The sequence below is a fragment of the Oryctolagus cuniculus genome, chromosome 16 (assembly GCF_051225735.1).
Source record: "Oryctolagus cuniculus isolate XC-2025 breed Fujian yellow rabbit chromosome 16, ASM5122573v1, whole genome shotgun sequence".
NCBI classification, from domain to species: Eukaryota; Metazoa; Chordata; class Mammalia; order Lagomorpha; family Leporidae; genus Oryctolagus; species Oryctolagus cuniculus.
Window position 1 is genome coordinate 27,833,736 of NC_142882.1, and position 19,741 is coordinate 27,853,476.

The 19,741-nt window shown below is 52.0% G+C and overlaps 1 long non-coding RNA gene across 2 annotated transcripts; it reads left to right on the forward strand.

Annotated features, from left to right (window-relative positions):
• The first annotated feature begins 2,307 nt into the window (after nt 1-2,307).
• LOC149121643 (uncharacterized) lies at nt 2,308-6,571 on the forward strand. 2 transcript variants are annotated; one of them, XR_016222299.1, is made up of 3 exons: nt 2,308-4,329; nt 5,694-5,804; nt 6,463-6,571. It is a non-coding gene; the product is annotated as an uncharacterized LOC149121643 (long non-coding RNA). The 2 variants fall into 2 exon arrangements; XR_016222300.1 differs by lacking the exon at nt 2,308-4,329 and adding an exon at nt 4,392-5,119.
• The last annotated feature ends 13,170 nt before the right edge of the window (nt 6,572-19,741 follow it).

Genomic DNA, 19,741 nt, shown 5'->3' on the forward strand with positions numbered 1-19,741 from the left:
AAAAAAAACAGGCAATTGAAAGACTCCAGTGAGTCCTTAGGGCAGATAAACATGCAAGTACCCATGACCTTCCCTGCCTGCATGGTGGAGGAGATGGTTGAAAGGAGAGAATCCTTTCCTACCTCTCCTGTTCCAGAAAGGGCCAACAGTAAAGTTTTGGATCACAGTAGCCTGAGCTCCCCCCCACACCCCCAGTCTACCACATTCCCTCTCTTGCGACAGACATTCCCAGCTCTACTAGTACATGAACAAAACTATGATCACTCTGGAGAAGATCCTAAGGTTGAGCAGAAGGTCAAGGTAAAAACTGAGAAGGCAGGAGGAGTGAAAAACCAGGACTGCCCAGCTCTTGGGCCTATCAGTCTTGTGTACATCTTCTTCCTGTTCCATGGGGAATGAAGATTGATTGGTCTGAGAACATTCTTAGGGGCTTTTCTGATGTTTTGTCTGGAAGAAATCAGAAACTTCTATAATCAAAAAAATTTACAATATTCCATGATGATTCCAACTGGAATCAAGGGATTTCCCTCTCCCCCAGGGCCTTTCAAATGTTGGTGTGTCACTTGTGCCACCCTGTCGAATGCACAGGGTGCAGGACTGCAACTCTGAAGAGGCAAACAGGTCTCCCAGGTTCTGAAGAACCTTGACTCACCTGTGTATTCTGATTCCTACAAGTCCATGTGAGCTAACCCAACTCTTCCTGCACATGTGCAAAGTCACATGAATGTAGCTTTTGAGACAAGTGTCCATCTCTCAGTGGCTTATGAAAATTAAACTTCAACATATGCATATTCCCTTGATGACTTTATTGGGTTCTTTTTTGATTTAACTTGGATTTTCACTGAGTCCTTTTACCTACTGACCAGTAGAAAAGTTATGCACACAAGCCTACCGACCTCAAAAGTAGTAACTCAGGGAAAATCCCTGTGGTGTAGCAGATAAAGCTGCCGCCTACAGTGCCAGCATCTGATATGGGCGCTGGGTTGAGTCCTGGCTGCTCCACTTCCAATGCAGCTCTCTGCTATGGCCTGGGAAAGCTGATGATGGCCCAAGTCCTTGGGCCCCTGCACTCACGTGGGAGATCTAGAAGTTGTTTCTAATTCCTGGGTTTGGATCAGCCCAGCTCCAGCTGTTGCAGCCATCTGGAGAGTGAACCAGTGGATGGAAAACAAATTCTCATTCGCTTGCTCTCGCTCTTTCTCTCTAATTCTGCCTCACTCTTTCAGATACGTAAATAATATCTTTAAAGAAAAAAGCAGTAACTAACTCAGAGAGAGACTTGGTGTTAGACATTCTAGTGAAAGACCTGAAAATGAAGCAACTACCTTCTACTGAAATCAACAGACCCCAAAATAGAAATCCACATGCCAATTCTACCTGCCCACGAGTTCTCAGCACTGGTGCCACTTTATCACTGTTGTTTTTCCAAAGGATCCTTATATATGTAAGCTACTGAATACCTCTGTGACCATTTTGTCTCATATTGTGCATAAAATTCGCAGTTTACAACATTTTCACATTTTTAACGACAGTTGTTCATTACCCACAGGCTAGTTTATATTTTCCCATGATTCTACAGCATGCGCACTGTGAACCCCATGCCCATGTTTAGGAACTGTGCACAATCAATCCGCCCTGTGCGCATGCGCAGTGTGATCTCGGACATTTCGACGCATGCACAGTGTAAAATGGCCGCCATGGCCAGGAATGAGGCGCATGTGCAGTAGGAAACATACCCAGCGCACATGCGCACTGTGACCCTGGGCAATTTGACACATGCACATTGTGAACCTGGGCCATGTTAGCTCATGCCCATTATGACTCACGGATTTTGCGCATGTGCAGTGTCCCCCAGGCACCGCCCCACCATGGCCACGCGCCGTGCACCTGGGGCTGCTGCTGTTGCTGCTGAGCACGGGGCTGCACGCCCAGAGTGAGCTGGGGTGTGGCCAGGGATGCCGGGGGCGCCGGGGTGGGGGCACAGCGACCCCCCGAAAACAGCCCCAGGGTTCACGGGTCCTGACTCCACCCCATACTGAACTCCCGGCGTGCACCGCAGCAGCAGCAGGGCTCTGTGGGCTCCATCCAGGTCTCCAGCAGGTGCAGAGGGGCTCCATCCGGGTCTCCTCTGGCAGGTGCACGGGTCCCCAGGAAGCTGTTGCGGACCCGGATGAAGCCCCTGTGGGACCCAGACGCAGCTCGCGGGGTCGGTCTGGGGCCCTGGGAAGCTGCTGGGAGCTCGCGGGGGGGCCCGGGTGGAGCTCCTGGGGCAGATTCTGGGGGTGACAAAACATTCTGGACTTTTTATTTTTTTTTCATGGAAACCTCATTTTTTGTTGCTTTTTGACCTTTTCCTGTCAAAGAAACGAATTTTCTGACTGAAAAAATATTCTAGAATGTTCTGGAGTGTTCTAGGAATCGCTTCCATGTTGATTGTTGGCCCCTAGGCCATTTTTCTCATTTTTTAAATCTTTTTTTGTCAGAAAACAGGTTTTCAGACTGAAAAAAATTTCTAGAAAATTCTGGAACATTCTGGGTTTTTTTAAGATTTTTTTTAATGGAAACCTTATTTTCGCTCATTTTTTTGCCTTTTTTCTGTAAGAAAAACATGTTTTCTGACTGAAAAAAATGTTCTAGAAAGTTCTGGAATGTTTCTAGAAGTCGTTTCCATGTTTCTCCATAGGCTGTTTTTTGATCTTTTTAAAAAACTTCTGTCAGTAAAACAGGTTTTTTAACAGAAAGAAACATTCTGGAACCTTCTAAAACAATCTACAATATTCTGGAATTTTTTTGAGGATTTGTTTTCCGCGGAAACAGATTTTTATCTTTTTTTGACCTTTTTCTGTCACAAAAATGGACTTTCTGACTGAAAGAATATTCAAGAATGTTCTAGAAATTGATTTCTTGTTGATATTCCCTAGGCTAGTTTTTCTCATTTTTTTAAACTTTTTCTGTCAGAAACAGGGGTTCCCTAACTGAAAGAACATTCTGGAACATTCTGGAATTTTTTTTTTTTTTGAGATTTCCTTCATGGAAGCATCATTTTTGGGCGATTGTTTTTACCTTTTTTGGTCAGAAATACAGGTTTTAAGAAAGAATGTTTCTAGAATGCTCTGGAATGTTCTAGAAATTGCTTTTGTGTGTTGATTGTAGGTCCCTAGGCCATTTTTTCTCATGTTTTTAGATTTTTTCTGTCAGTAAAAGAGGTTTTCTGACAGAAAGAACCTTCCAGAACATTCTGGAATTTTTTAAGATTTTTTTTCCATGGAAACCTCATTTCGGGTCATGTTTTTGACACTTTTCTGTCAGAAAAATGGATCTTCTCACTGAAAGAATGTTCTAAAACACGTTTCCTGACAGAAACATCATTCTAGAATTTTCTAGAACATTCTAGGATGTTCTAGACATTTGCTTCCATGTTGTTTCTCCATAGGCCATTTCTTTTCATTTATTGACTTTTTTTGTTAGAAAAATGGATTTTTGATGGAAAGAACACTCTACAACATTCTGGAATATTCCAGAAATTTTTTTAAAGCATTTTTTTCATGAAAGACTCACCTTTGGCCTTTTTTCAACTTCTGTCAGAGAAACTGATTTCCTGACCCAAAGGAAAAAAAAAAGCTATGTTCTAGAGCATTCTGGAACATTCTAGAAAATTCCAGAAGCGAGAAATGCCATACAATCTTCCAGATTTGGTGCCAGGTGTTCGCAGGCAGGTCCTGGCACACACTCCCATGCTTCCCCTGGCCACTTTGTTCTGGCCAGAGCCAGCTTGAGCCCAGTGCAAGTAGAGCGAGAAATGGGATTAAAGGATTTCACACTGTGGAACTGGTCTGAGCCAGTTTTTTCACTGAGAATGAAATCTCCAGGAGCGTTCAGGTACCTCCTCCCGTCCCCGGCGGTAACCCAAATGTTTGCACGACCTCGGCCCCGCCTACTCCCGCCCCCCCAGCCCCAACTATAAATAGACGCTTCAAAGACGACGAAGACGAGGATGAGGACGGTGATGAAGGCTCTCCTCCTCGCCCTCGTGGTGGGCGTGCCCTGTGCCAACGTTGACCCCACCCAGGCATTATTAATTTGCGTCATTAAATCGCATCATTAATTGACATTAGTTCACGTCATTAGTTCGCATCATTTCTTCGCATCATTAGTTTGCATCACTAATTCGCATCATCAATTTGCATCATTTCTTCAGGTCTCTGGGCCCTGGCGCACCATCACCATTGCCTCTGACAACCCCGCCCTGACCGCGGACGGCGGCCCCCTGCGGGTGCTGCTTGGAAACATTCAGGGCGGCAACGCACTGACGATCACCTTCTTCGTCAGGTGAGCATTGGGGCAGGGCCAGGGGAGACGAGCCGAGCCCTGAGTCAGAGACACAGGGGGGAGCAGTGGATCCCAGAGACGGGAGAGCAGTCGAGCCCAGAGTCAGAGAGCTGACGGTTGGCTTAGATGTCAAGTGAGCGGGGGTGGGGCCAGGCGAGCTAGCCAGAGGGAGAGACGGGGGGAGCAGTGGAGCCCAGACTCAGAGAGCAGGGAAGATAGGAGCAATCGAATCCAGAGAGAGCCAGGGGAGAGCAGTCGAGCCCAGAGTCACAGAGCATATGGCCCAGGGAGAACAGTCAATCCAAAAGACATAGGGAAGACTAGCCAAGCCCAGAGAGAGAGCAGACAGGAGCAGTCAAGCCAAGAGACAGAGCCAGGGAAGAGCAGTCGAACCCAGAGAGTCAGGGGAGAGCAGTCAAACCCAGAGAGAACGACGGGTAAAGCAGTGGAGCCCAGAATCAGAGAGCAGATGGCCCAGGGGGGAGCAGTCAAGCCCAGAGACACAAGGAAGATGAGCTGAGCCCAGAGAGAGGGCAGGCAGGAGTAATCAATCCCAGAGACCAGGCATTCATGAGTAGTTGATCCCAGAGCCATCGAGTGGGTGGGCCAGGCAGGAGCAATCTATCCCAGAGAGCAGGCCAGGCAGGAGCAGGTGAGCCCAGAGACCAGGCAGGCAGGAGTAATGGATCCCAGAACTGTCCTCCCGGCCCATCCCCCCACCCAGGGAAACGGGGTCTGCACCCTGCACACAGTTGTGGCCCAGAGGAACGCGGACGGCGTCTATGCAACTGTGAGTGCAGGGGGGGATTCTGGGACGTTCCAGAAAATTTCAGGACATTCATGGGGCAGGGGCAGGGGCAGGGGCAGGGGGTGGGGGTGGGATTGTCTGTGCACAGCCCTGGGGGGGGTCGCAGGTGACTCCAGGTGATATTCCAGGAAGAGAGCTTTGCAGAATGTTCTACAATGTTCCAGAATGTCCCAGAATATTTCAGAAAATTCCCAGAATATCCCGGATTTGCTCTAGAATGTTCCACAGTCTTCCAGAAATGTCCCAGAGTGTTCTAGCATTTTCCAGATGCTTCCACAAATGGTCCATGATGTTTTTCTGGAATGTTCTAGAACATTTCTGAATCTCCTGGAATGTTCTAGAACATTCCGGAATCTTCCAACTTTGCGCCAGACAATTCTAGGATGTTCCAGAATGCTCTACACAATACCATAACGTTCTGGAATGTTCTAGATAAAGCTTCTGGGATGTCCCAGCATGCCCCAGAATGTCCCAGCATGCTCCATAATGCCCTGAAATGTTGCACAATGTCCCAGCATGCCCTGGCATGCCCCAAATGCCCGCCTCTTCCCCACAGTTGAGGGCCATAACTACTTCAAGTTCCTGGAGCAGGACAACGGCCACATTGTCTTCCTCAGCCAGAACGTAGGTGCTGATGGCACAGTCAGCTGCATCACCCTTGCCGCCGGTGAGCACCCTACACACACGCGTGCATACAGCCGGCGCCCACTACAGAGAGCCTGCCCCCAACTGTATACATTTGGCACCCACTAGATAAAGTGAGCAGATACAATTGGCACCCCCAGACAGGGCGAGTGTATACAGTCGGCACCTACTAGATATCCAGGTGGCTTTTGCTGAATGTATACAGTCAGCACTTACTAAGCAGAGCCATCCTGACCCCATCCTATCCTGGGTGCATTTGGTCAACTGTACACAGCCGGTGCATACTGGAGAGAGAAAGCCATCATGACCCTGACTGTATAAAGTTGGCACACACTAGCAGAGCCATCCCGACCCTGAGTGTAGACAGTCAGCACCAACCGCATGCTGCCCCGGGTGGGTCCGGCCAGCAGTATGCAGCCTGGGTGTATACAGTTGGCGCCAACCCCAGTGGTACACTGAGGGCACCAACTAGATGGAGGCACCCTGACTGCATATAGCTGATGCACACTAGACAGAGGCACCCTGAATGTATACAGTCGGTGCTGACCTTGTGCTGCCCCGGCATTAAGCAGTGGGTACCCACTAGACAGCGTAAGTGTATACAGTCAACACTGAACCTGGTGGTATGCAGTGGGCGCCAACTAGACAGGGTGAGTGTATACAGTCAGCATTCCCTGTAGCCTGGGACCAGGAGCTGAGTGACGAGCACCTGGCGCGGTTCACGGCGCTGACAGAGGAGACTGGGATTCCCAGGGAGAATGTGGATTGTGTGGCCGGCACGGGTGAGCCTGGGGTGTGGCCGGGGTGGAGGGGGTATGGCCAGGTGGGAGTGGGGGCGTGGCCATTGTGGGCATGGCCATAAGTCAGGGGCGGGGCCGGCATGTGAGAGCTGGGTGGAGGGGGCATGGCTGGCACGTTCCAAGGGGCTCCAGAAAAACCCAGAATGTTCCAGGGAGTCCCAGAAAATTCCGGAACGTTCTGTGCAGCCCATGGGCTGCCCTGTGCTGACTCAGCTGTGTCTCTCTCTCCCTGACAGACACCTGTCCCCAGTGACACCAATGCTGAGGCCCCGGTGAGCAGAGCCGTGGTGCCAGCTGGTCCCCGCACCTCCCCAGGAGAGCTTTCTGGACATTCCGGAATATCCCAGAATGTTCTGGAATGCCCTAGATGTTCCCACCAAGGCCACAATTGCCCCCAGTGGGCGGGGCCATGTTCTAGATTGTCCAGATTATTCTAGAATGCCCTGGAACATTCTAGATGCTCCCAACACGGCCACGATCGCCCCAGTGGGTGTGGCCATGTTGCAGAATGTTGCAGAATGTTCTAGAATTCTCTGGAATGTTCTTGAACATTATTTAACATTCCAGAACATTCCTTTTTTCTCTGTTCTCCCCCCCCGCAACAGAACAGCCGAGATACTCTCGCCGATGTCTCCCTGCCCCTCGGACGCAATCGCCACTGGAAGCTTCCAGAATGTTCTGGAATGTTCTAGAATGTCCTGGAAGCCTTTGTCCCCAGCTCACCCTCTCTCTGCTCCTCTCTCTCACTGACGCCATAAACTGCATTGCACACGACTGTGGGTTCTGTGGTCTTTCTGGAATGTTCCATGGATGGACCCCCACATCTGGCTCCCAGAATCCCCTGGGAGAAGCCAGGACCCCACTTCTGGCTCCCAGAAACCCCTGGGACTCCTACTCCAGCACCGTCTTCCCCACCACCTGTGCCTTGTGGGGACACAGGTTTGGGGATCAGGACTGTCAAACACCATAGTCCCGCCTCTTTCTGGCTGCCAATCATGATAACACCGCCCCATCTCTAGGCCCTGAGCTTCCACCAGGGGCTCCATCCGGGTCCCCAACAGGTGCACAGGGCTCCCAGGAGCTCTATCCGGGTCCCCAGGGATCTATCTGGGTCTCCAGAGGTCCCTAGGGATCTATCCAGGTCTCCAGGGCTCCATCTGGGTCTCCGGGGCTCCATCCGGGTCCCCAGCAGGTGCTCATGGCCCCCAGGAGCTCCATTTCTGGTCCAGCTGGGACCTCAACAAAGCTGGGATAACCCAGTGGCCGCCAGGCCAGGACCATGGGACAATCCGGGAACCGTGGGAAAACATGGTGCCCTGGCACCTCTGGGCTGAGCCCAGATTCGGGGGAAGGGAGGGATCGCCGAGCCCCAGTGAGTGTCCCTAAGGGCAGAGACCCCCGCCCCTCCCCCACCCCTGGATCTGGGTCTCCAGGGCTCCATCCGGGTATCTAGCAGGTGCACAGGGCTTCATCCGGGTTCCCAGCAGGTGCCCAGGGGCCCCAGGAGCTCCATTTCTGGTCCACCTGGGACCCCCGAAGCCTCCGGCCAGGACCATGGGAACATGGCTACGCAACCCATGCAGGCGCCCTCAGGGCCTCTGGCCAGCTCTCTGTTGCTAGGCAACAGCCACAGACAACCCGGACCTCTGGGCTTAACCCAGTTTCTAGGCAACGCTAGCGGGCGCACTAATTCCTTAATGAATTTTTAATTTTTTAAATAAAATTTTAAATTAATTTTAATTGAATTTATTTTAAATTAATCTCTGAATTTTTAAAATTAATTTTTAATGAATTTATTTTTAATTATTTTGGACAGCAGTGGCAGCCATATTGGATTCTGGCAAAACTTCTCTGACAGAAACTCGAGGGTGTCCCTGTCAAGGAAAGTTGCCTTTCGGACCCAGGACCGATTTCCTGACAGAAACTTGTATGAGAATTAAAATGTTTTTCCTGAGTGACAGGTTTCTGAGTGATGGGCAGGGGTGATCGGTGTTGACAGGTGTCCCCACTGAGACCCCTGGGACCCCCAGAGACACTGAAAGACACCCAGAGACCCCAGAGAACCTGAGACACCCAGAGAACCCCTGAGACCCTCACAGACCCCCCAGAGCTCCCAGAGACCCCCTGATACTCCGAGAGACACACAGGGACCCCAAGTGGCCCCCAGAGATGCTGAGAGATCCAGAGATCCCCAGAGACCCCTGGGAACCCTGAGACCCCTGGGACCCCCCAGAAAACCCCTGAGACACCAAAAGATGCAAGGGACCCCGAGTGATCCCCAGAGATGCTGAGACCCTGAGGGACCCCCCCCCAGAAACCCCCAGAGACACCTGAGACCCCCCAGGAACCCCCAGAGACACCCTGCAGTGACTGTAAGAACTCAGAAGTGGACCAGAAGTATCCAAAAATGGGTATAAAAGGGACGGAAGTGGACCAGAAGTGACTTAGGAACCCAGAAGTGCAGGGAAGGAAGGAGGGAGCCCATTGAGCTCAGAACCCCCCCCCCAACCTGGGCTGAGAGCCCTGCCCCTGGGTTGAGAGCTCCCCCCGCTCTTTTTAAAGAATTTTTTGGCATCGCGGCTCTTGTCTACCCAGTCCCTGTCCTAGTACAGCATCCTCCGCCCTCTGCCATCCACAGGGTTCATGCCTGCAATGCCCACAGCAACAACCAAGGGGTGGGGCCAGGCTGGAGTCAGGAGCCTGGAGCATTCCATCCAGGCTTCCAGCAGGTGCACAGGGCCCCCAGGGGCTCCATCCGGGTCCCCAGAAGGTGCACAGGGCCCCCAGGGGCTCCATCCAGCCCTCCAGAAGGTGCACAGGGCCCCCAGGGGCTACATCCAGGCCTTCAGCAGATGCACGGGGCCCCCAAGGGCTCCATCCGGGTCCCTAGAAGGTGCACAGGGCGCCCAGGGGCTCCATCAGGGTCTCTAGCAGGTGCACGGGGCCCCCAGGGGCTCCATCCGGGTCCCCAGAAGGTGCACTGGGCTCCCAGGGACTCCATCCAGGCCTCCAGCAGATGCACAGGGCCCCCAGGGGCTCCATCCAGGTCTCCAGCAAATGCACGGGGCCCCCAGGGGCTCTATCCAGGTCCCTAGAAGGTGCACAGGGACCCCAGGGGCTCCATTAGGGTCTCTAGCAGGTGCATGGGGCCCCCAGGGGCTCCATCCAGGCCTGCAGCAGGTGCACGGGGCCCCCAGGGGCTCCATCCGGGTCCCCAGAAGGGGCACGGGGCCCCCAGGGGCTCCATCCGGGTCACTAGAAGGTGCACGGGGCCCCCAGGGGCTCCATCCGGGTCCCCAGAAGGTGCAGGAGGCCCCCAGGGGCTCCATCCGGGTCCATAGAAGGTGCACGGGGCCCCCAGGGGCTCCATCAGGGTCCCTAGAAGGTGCACGGGGCCCCCAGGGGCTCCATCCTGGCCTCCAGCAGATGCACGGGGCCCCCAGGGGCTCCATCCAGGCCTCCAGCAGATGCACAGGGCCCCCAGGGGCTCCATCCGGGTCCCCAGAAGGTGCACGGGGTCCCCAGTGGCTCCATTCAGGCCTCCAGCAGGTGCACGGAGCTCCCAGGGGCTCCATCCAGGCCTCCAGCAGATGCACGGGGCCCCCGGGGCTCCATCCGGGTCCCCAGAAGGTGCACGGGGCCCCCAGGTGTTCCATCCAGGCCTCCAGCAGGTGCACGAGGCCCCCTGGGGCTCCATCCGGGTCCCCAGAAGGGGCACAGGGTCCCCGGGGCTTCATACAGGTCCCCAGAAGGGGCACGGGGCCCCCAGGGGCTCCATCCGGGTCCCCAGAAGGGGCACGGGGCCCCCGGGGCTTCATACAGGTCCCCAGAAGGGGCACGGGGCCCCCAGGGGCTCCATCCGGGCCTCCAGCAGGTGCACGGAGTCCCCAGGTGTTCCATCTGGGCCTCCAGCAGATGCACGGGGCCCACAGGGACTCCATCCGGGTCCCCAGAAGGTACACTGGGCCCCCAGGGGCTCCAGCCAGGCCTCCAGCAGATGCACGGGGCCCCCAGGTGCTCCATCCGGGTCCCCAGAAGGGGCACGGGGCCCCCAGGGGCTCCATCCGGGTCTCGAGGGCTCCATCTGGTTCCCCCAAAGATCCATCCAGGCCTCTAGCAGGTGCACAGGGCACCATCTGGGTCCCCAGGGCTCCATCCTGGTCTCTAGCATGTGCACAGGGCCCCCAGGGGCTCCATCTGGGTCTGGAGGGCTCCATCTGGCCCCCCAGTGTGGGCAGCCACAGGCAGTCACTCCCTTTGTTTACACTTAAACATATGAATGGAGACTTCCTGGCACAGACAATTAGGCTAGGGAGATTCCAGAAAGAGGCAGGAAGAACCTAAACCTTTCACAAGAGATGATATAGATAATCAGTCACACCTGAAACCTGCATTTATCACCTAAGTGTAATCAATAATTAAGAACCTTATCTGGAACTCTTTGTAACCTTAAAAGCCTTTTTGATATGTAAATCTTTTGTGCTCCTTCTTGTAAACAACTGGTCATGTTTAAATACTACTGGATTTGTTCAATAAACGAGCCTTGATCAGGACTTGTCTTGGCTCCATTCTTTGTCCTTGTCCCTGCATTCCCACTCAGGAAACCCGGTTCATTGTGCTGCAGGCCGGCACACCCCAGAGATCCATCTGAGCCTCTAGCAGGTGCACAGGGCTCCAACTGGGTCCCCAGAGCTCCATCCAGGTCTCTAGCAGGTGCACCGGCCCCCAGGGAGGGAATGCATGCACGGGGTGACAGAAGAAGAAACACAAGAGGGGGCCAGCGGGGACCCAGATGGAGCTCCTGTCATGGATTTAACACTGGGGTGATGATTTATGACACCTAATGTAATATAACCCCTCTGTGGAGTTGTTATGACAGGAAAAAATATGGAAGAGTCAAGATGGCGGGCAGCAGCGCGCAGGGGGCGGAGCAAAGGTGGAAGGGGAGTGGCCTCCGTGTGCCCCGACCCCTCCCAAGGACCCAACATGGCCGCACCGAGGGCGCAAGATGGCGGCGCGCAGCGGGGACGGGGCCTAAGGGGCGACGCCGCCCGGGAGTCGCTGCCCCCACTGGCTTCCCTCAGCTTCTGTCGCCGCCGCCCGCGTTCCCCGGACCCTCAGCCGCCCTCAGCACCTCAGCCGCCGCCACCTTCGCCCTCAGTGCCCGCGTCCCCGGCGTCTCCCGCATCCCGCGCGCTCTCAGCGCCTCAGCCGCCTGCGTCCCCACTGACCACTGACATGGAAGCCGGGTCTCTGCGCAGACCTCCTCTCCCAGTCCCTCCCCTCCCCGCCTGCCCCTGCTGACGTCACTGTGCCCGCCGTAGAGTGTGTCCTGATTGGTGATGTCTTGCCCTCGCTGCCCCTGGTCCTGATTGATTGGTGATGTCTGCTGTGGGCAGGGCGTCCCTTAGAGTGCATCCTGATCAATTGGTGATGTCTGCTGTGGGCAGTGAGTCCTGTAGAGTGGGTCCTGATCTATTGGTGATGTCTGGCCCCCCACTGCTCCCCTGCAGGCACCCTGGCCTGAGTCATCGACCTGACTGTGGACCAGGGTCATCGACCTGAAGGAGGGCATGTGCCTGTCCACCTTCTGGTTCAGCCACAAGCAGTGCTGCTGGATGTCCAACGAGACCACGTTCAAGGACCCGAACCACTGCCCACTGTGGCAGACGTGGGCGTAGCTGCTGGTCAGCTGCTCTAAGGTAGGTGGGGCCGGGGGCGGGGCCTTGGGACTGAGGGCATTGGGGGTGGGCAGGGCCAGGGGACCCAAGGGCATCGCCCTCAGCATCGGCCATGTCCATCCCCTCTGTCCACCATCCAGGGGCCAGCAACTACGTCCTCAATTACCTGATGTACGTCTTGTGGGCGCTGTTGTTTGCCTTCCTGACCGTGTCTGTGGTGCATGTGTTCGCATCCTACACCAGCGGCTCTGGGATCCCGGAGGTGAGTGGTGGATGTGGTGGGCGTGGATCCTGTGGGTGGGTGTGGCTCCATGGGTGGGCATGGCTCCCAACACTGTCCCTGACCCTCATCTCCCATCATCACCCACTTCAGGTCAAGACCATCCTGAGAGGCTTCGTGATCCGGGGCTACCTGGGCAAGTGGACGCTGCTAATCAAGACAGTGACGCTGGTGCTGATGGTGTCGTTCAGGCTCAGCCTGGGCAAGGAGGGGCCCCTGGTGCATGTGGCCTGCTGCTGCGGGAACCTCTTCAGTGGCCTTTTCTCCAAGTTTAGCCACCACGAGGGCAAGCGGCAGGAGGTGAGTGGGGGCCGATGGTGACCACCCCAGAGCCTGCTGTCCAAGGCCCGCCCCCTTCTTGTCCAAGGCCCGCCCTTGTCCACAGCCCCGCCCCTTCCTCTCTGAGGCCCCGCCCCCTCACTTGCACATGCTCCTGAGGCCCCGCCCCATCTTGTCCAAGGCCCACCCCTTACTCTCCAAGGCCCCGCCCCCTCCCAGCCCCTACTCCTCCTCAGGAAGCCGTGGGAGCTTACCAGCCACTGTCTGTCCTGCAGGTCCTGTTGGCTGCCTCCGCCGCCGGCATCTCTGACTTTCGGGGCCCCGATCAGGGGTGTGCTGTTCGATTGGAGCCAGCACTGTTGCATAGCAGGCTAAGCCTCCGCCTGTGGTGCCAGCATCCCATATAGGCACCAGTTAGCACCCTGGCTGCTCCTCTTCCAACCAGCTCTCTGCTTATGGTCTGGGAACCGTAAGTTCTCTGCATATGCTATAAGATGGTCCAAGTCCTTGGGTCCCTGCATCCGTGTAAGAGACCTGGAAGATGCTCCTGACTTTGGATCAGTTCAGCTCTGGCCGTTGAAACCATTTAGGGAGTGAACCAGCAGATGGAAGACCCTTCTCTCTGTCTCTCCTTCTGTCTGTAGCTCTACCTCTCACAGGCGGACATCAAACATCAGTGCCCCACTTGAATTTAATCTGTGTGTGTGGATAGTTTTTAGAGACTTTCAGGTACTGAAAATCACCACTCCTCCAGCAGACCATGTTTCTCTAAAATTAACTTTTAAATTTATCCTCAAATTACCCAATGATGCCCACAATGGGATATGGGTAGGCTAATTTGGAAAACTCCCCAAAGAAGTCCCTGACTGGCTCTTCATGCCTATTGTGCAAGCTGTGATTCCTGTGTAAAGACTAACAACTGGCAAAAATGTGCAGAACTTGTTTCTGACTCAAGCAAAAATCATAAATAATATAACTTCTACTCTGGAAGACCACTACATGGTTGTACATTTAGTATCTATGGTTGTCTGAGTATTCACTTCACACCTTGATTTCTTCTAGGCACGGGGAACTCTGTGCTATAGCAAACACTGCTTACTATGGCTATATACCATAAGAGAGGTAAAATAGCTGGGGATAAACCCATCTGTTCCCCAAAGTAATAATAATTTCATTTTTGGTCATTGTTTTGCAGTTGGCTGATGTGTCCTTACGGAGTTTCAAAAGCCACTACACAGTTATTGACCAAGTGATGGGATGCTAAAGAATACAGTCTTGTAGTTAAGGGGACAGATGCATTGGCTGATATGGGTACAAAGCCCAGCAATCAAGGTCCCTCGGATGAAGTATGAACACTCAGTGATCTGGCCATGGCTGCTCCAGGATAATTACCAGATAAGCCACTGTCTGCCATTATAGCATCGATTCAAGTCCCAGCTGCTCCACTTCCCATCTAGTTCCCTGCTGATGTGCCTAAGAAAAGAAGAAGAGGAGGAAGGGGAGGAGGGGGGGAGGAGATGGAGAGGAGGGGGATGGGGCAAAGGGGGGAGGGTGAGGAAAAGGAGTAGGTTAGGGGGAGAAGGAGGGGGGAAGGAGGACAAAGGGGAGGGGGAAGAGGAGAAGGAGGGGTAGGTGGAGGGGGATGGGGAGGAGGCAGAGGGGGAAGAGGCAGAGAGGGAGGCGGGGGAGGTACAAGTGCCTAGCTCTCTGCCACTCCTGTTGGAGACCCAGGTGTTAAGAGTTCCTGATTCCTGGATTCAGCAGATGAAAAATCTCTCTCTCTCTTCCTCTCTTTATGTAGCTCTACCTTTCAAATAAATAAAGAAATCTGAAAGAAAGAGACAAAGAAAGAGAAAGGAAGGAGGCTTCAAGAGTGAGGAGCAGGAAGAAAGGGAGAGAGAAAACAAATAAAATTCCAGTCATTTTCATGAAATAGAAACTTAAGGACAATGTTGTATGTTGGAGGAGTGTGTCAGTAAGTTGCTTTTTAAAGTTTTTTGTTGGGGGGCTGTACTATGTCAAAGCAGGTTAAGCTGCCATCATAACATATTGCAGTACTGGGTCAAGTCTGCTGCTCAACATGTAAACCAATTCTCTGTTAATGCACCTGGGAAAGCAGCAGCAGATGGTACAAGTGCTTGGGCCCCTGCCACCCATGTGGGAAAATTGGATGATGTTCCAGGCACCTGGCCCGGCCTCGGCTGTTGCACCCATTTTGGGATAAGAAAAAAATTCGCCCCCCTCCTCTCCCCTCTCCCTCCTCCCCCCTTCCCTTCCCCCCTCCCCCTCTCCCCTCTCCCTCCTCCCCCCTTCCCTTCCCCCATCCCCCTCTCCCCTTTCCCCTCTCCCCTCTCACATCTCTGTCACGCTGACTTCCAAATAAATGCATGAATCTTTTTCAAAAGGTTCTTTGGGAGGCCAGCACTATGGCACAGAGGGTTAAAGCCCTGGCCTGAAGTGCCGGCATCCTATATGGGCGCTGGTTCTAGTCCTGGCTGCTTCTCTTCTGATCCAGCTCTCTGCTGTGGCCTGGGGTGGTGGTAGAAGAAGGCCAAGTCCTTGGGCCACTGCACCCACATGGGAGACCAGAGGAAGCTCCTGGCTTTGTATTGGCACAGCTCCGACAGTGGTGGCCATCTGGGGAGTGAACTAGCAGATGGAAGACCCCTCTCTCTGTCTCTACCTCTCTCTCTAACTTGTAACCCTCTCTTTCAAATAAGTAAAATGAATCTAAAAAAAGAAAAAAATAATAATAAATAAAATAAAAGGTTCTTTTAATTATGCTTCCATTTGGGATGGCTTGGTGAGCAGGTGGCAGCTCACCACAATGAGAATAGAACTACATCTGTTTCCAGCCACCCTGACTCCCAGATGTCATGAGAGCAGCTCATTCCCTGGGCCAGGCAGGAAACAGAGGAAGCCAGAGAGATGCAACCAAGAAGGGTCTAGGGTCTTGAGAAGGGGTCAACTATGGGGTCACAGCATCTCAGAAACAGTTGTTTCTACCTGAGAATCAGCAGAGAACACTTTCCCACCTTCCTTCACAGGCATAGGAAGAGAGTAAGGTCATTGGAATGATCTGTGGCGTGCTTGAGAGCAGATTCTCAAAGCTTCCATCTGGAAGGTTATAGAGGAGGACTGACTTGGTCCATCTGGACTTCCATGCTGTTGCTTACACTACGGCCACCCTAGCCATGGGTCCAGTTTGCATCTCCTCCTGGAAAGCCCAGCCCCTACAAAGACACCATCTCTCTGTCCCTTCCCCCAACAGGAGGGAGAAGAGGGGAGGGGGAGGGGGAATAGGAAGAGAAGGAAGAGGAGGGGGATGGGGAGAAGGAGTGGGAGAGGGAGGACAGAGGAGGAAGAGGAGGTAAAAGTGCTGATAGAGTCTGCATTTTTTAAAAGCCACATTCCTCCACCAGTCCTGCAAACAGGAGATAATGAATAGAAAGAATAAGTTAACATCCAACAGAAATATTTCCAAGGTGCTGACCATCTTTATTGGAGTCTATGACCAGAAGGAGAGTGTAGTTTCCCAAAGTATGTTTCAGAGAATACCAGTTTCACTGGATGCTGAAAGGTGTCATACCAAAAAAAAAAAAAAACACAGTTTTGCAGGACAAACATGTTTGGGAAAGCCTGGGTTAATCAACATTTAAAAAAAAAAAAGGACAGTCTCTCTCCTTTGAGACTTCTGAGGACTTCTACACTAACATGCATTATGGTCTCTAAAAGATGGCGCGAGTACAGCTTGATATCATTTATCAAGTGCTCACTGTGTGCTAGCCTCTGTGTTAAATGTTTCACGTGTTTTAATCCTTGCTTAATCTTGTCACATAACATAGATGATATCATTACCTTAATGCTATGGATGAAGAAGTGAAGGCATAGAGTGGTTAAGTACCCCATCCAAGATCACAAGCAAGAAATCAGCAGAGCTGATACTCTGGGGACTGCACAGATGTTCACTGAATCCATTTCCTCTTCTCATTGGGCTCACCACTGAAGTACATTCCCCAGGCCCTTTGGAAGTTGAACAGATGGGCCCCCACCCTATACTCTGCAGTTTTAGGTACGTATTTATTTGAGAGAGAGAGACACACACACACACACACACACACACACACACACACACAGAATCTTCCATCTGCTGCTTCACTGTCAAATACCCACCAACAGCCAGGGCTAGGCCAGGCCAAAGTTGGCAGACTGAAACTCCCACATGGGGGGTCAGGGCCCCAAGTACTTAATCTCATCACTTGCTACCTTCTAGACTGTGCATTAGAGGGAATCTGAATTGGAGGTGACGTCCTGGAACTTGAACCAGGCCCTCTGGAATTGGATGAGGGTGTGCCAAGGGGCAGCTTAACTGCTGTGCCAAATGTCTGCCTTTATATTCCCTTTTCCCGTATCTGTTGGCAGATTACAAAGGACTCAATAAGAGATTCTAAGGATGTAAAAGATGGACAAGAAACACCATGAAATGAACTTGGACCCCAGAATGACTGCACAAGTAGTCCATCAACCAAACCCACCCCCACCCTTTCCAAGCAGCACCAGACTGTGACACTGATTAGAGTTATTGATTACCTTAAACCCCTGAGATTGGGATGGTACCTGTTACAGAATTTATGCTGTCCTATCATGACTAACAGTCAGGATGTCCTTTTTTCCTATGGAAACTCTTGTGCCCAAGATCTGGGGGAGTGTTGGCACTGAGGAATGACTGACTGACTAGCATAGCAAACACTAACTTCAAAGTGATCAGAACTGATTCAAATCTTGGGTCTGCACCAGCTGTGTAACTTCAGGCAAGCCACTTAACTTTTCTGAGTTCCTGTTGCCTAATTTAACAGTGGAGATTTTAATGACCAACTCACAGAGTAATCACTGTGAAGTAAGTGAGTTCATGGACAGAAAGTACCTGAGACTCAATGGATGCTCATTCAAAGGTAGCTATTATGAAAGGGAGATCATGGCACCTGCCTGGCATAATGAGGACCTAATTGATCGTAATTCCCCTAACTCCTTTCCCCACTCTGATGCCTATATGCTGGCTTAGTTTGGCAGGCACCTTGTGGTGGACTGTTGCTCTCCCAGCTCCATCCTGGCCAGCATCTTCTTGGTGGCATCTTTTCCCTCACTCTTAAGAGCTGGTCCATGACCCATCTTCACCTACCCCAAATGCAAAAGCCCCAGGTGAAGCCACTCTGCTGAGCACCTTCCCCTTGAGAATGCCTTGTGCAGTGAATACTGTCCCTCTTCTGTAGATACTTGTGATCTCATTGTTATCACAGCATTATTCACAATGGCTAAGACAGAGAAGTTTCCTAGGTGTCCATTGACACACGAGCAGATGAATATTATATACAACAGAATCCTATTTAGTCAGAAAAACAAATGAAATTCTGGGGGCTGCTGTTGTTGTTCAGTTGGTTAAGCCACTGCCCACAACTCTGGCATCCATTTGAGCTCCAGTTCCAGTCCTGACTGCTCAACTTTTGATCCAGGTCCCTGTGAATATGTTTGTGAAAACATCAGAAGATGGACCAAGTGCTTGGACCCCTGATATTCACTTGAGATACTCAGGTGGAGTTCCAGGCTCCTGACTTTGGCCTGGCCCAGCTCTGACTATTGCAGCCATTTAGGGAGTGAACCAAGCAGATGTAAGCTCTCTGTATCTCTCTTGCTCTCTCTCGCACACACTGTCCTCCTCTCTCTTTCTGTAACTCTGCCTTTCAAATAAATAAAATAAATCTTAAAAAATCCAGTCACTTGCAGCATGGATGGAATTGCAGGGCATGCTAAGTGAAATAACCCAGCCATAGAAGGACAAATACCACATGTGCTGTCTCATATCTAGAAGCTAAAAATGTTGATTTCACAGAAGCAGAGAGAATGGTTACCAGATCCTGGGAATGGGGAGAAAAAACTATGTACACCAGCTTGATGGGTACAAAAATAGTTATATAGAAGAATTGGTTTCTAGCATTTTATAGCATAACAGGGCAACGGCAGTTAACAATAATAATTTATTATGTATTCCAAAGTAGCTATTAAGAGAGAATTCTGAATGTTCTAATCACAATAATAAATTGATAAAGGTCTGAGGTGATAGATAATGCCTATTATTCTGTTCTGAGCATTACATTCGGTCTTCATATATTGAAACATCACACCAGACCTGATAAATATGTACAATTATTATGTGTCAATTAAAAATCTTTAAGAATGATGTCTGTCTCCTATACCCAGTCTGTCAGCCTCAATCCCCTCCTATGCCTGGAATGGTGTTCTCGTCATTCCTCAGTGCCCAGTCTAATGCTACTGTAGGTGCACATGGATCAAATTCTTCAAGTGTCACCTGTAGGCAGAGGCTGGTGGGGGCATAGGGGATTCTGGTGACAAGGGAGCCCTTGATCTGTGTGCAGTGAGTGAGTGCTCTGGGCAGTGACCCAGAAAATTTCATTCACATGTATCTTCTCCTCCCAGAGAAGACAAAACACATGCTTCTTGTGTCCCAGACAGCACCGGCCATCCTCAGTCTGCCTCCACCATCCAGAGGGAGAAGAAAAAAAAGATTCAAAGTTCCACTATTTTTAATTCTCTGCTTCTCCAGAGTTGGCCTGGATCTTTCCACTCTCATTTCCTTTCCCAGTATACCACAGTTTTCAATGATTAGAATCTCAGTGATTCCCTGTGCCTTGGGCTGCTGAGCCTCCTGAGCCTCTTTGTCTGGCTGCATTGCTGGATGTTTGTGGGGAGGTTGCTCTTGCTGGAAGTGTGAAGCGCCTTCTCTCAGGTGCTGCCAACATCGTCGACCTGCCCCAATTCCCTCTGGCAGGTGCAGCTGTTCTTGACTATGACGCACAGGGACACCTTACCATTCTTCCCCACACTAGTCCATTATGCACCCCGT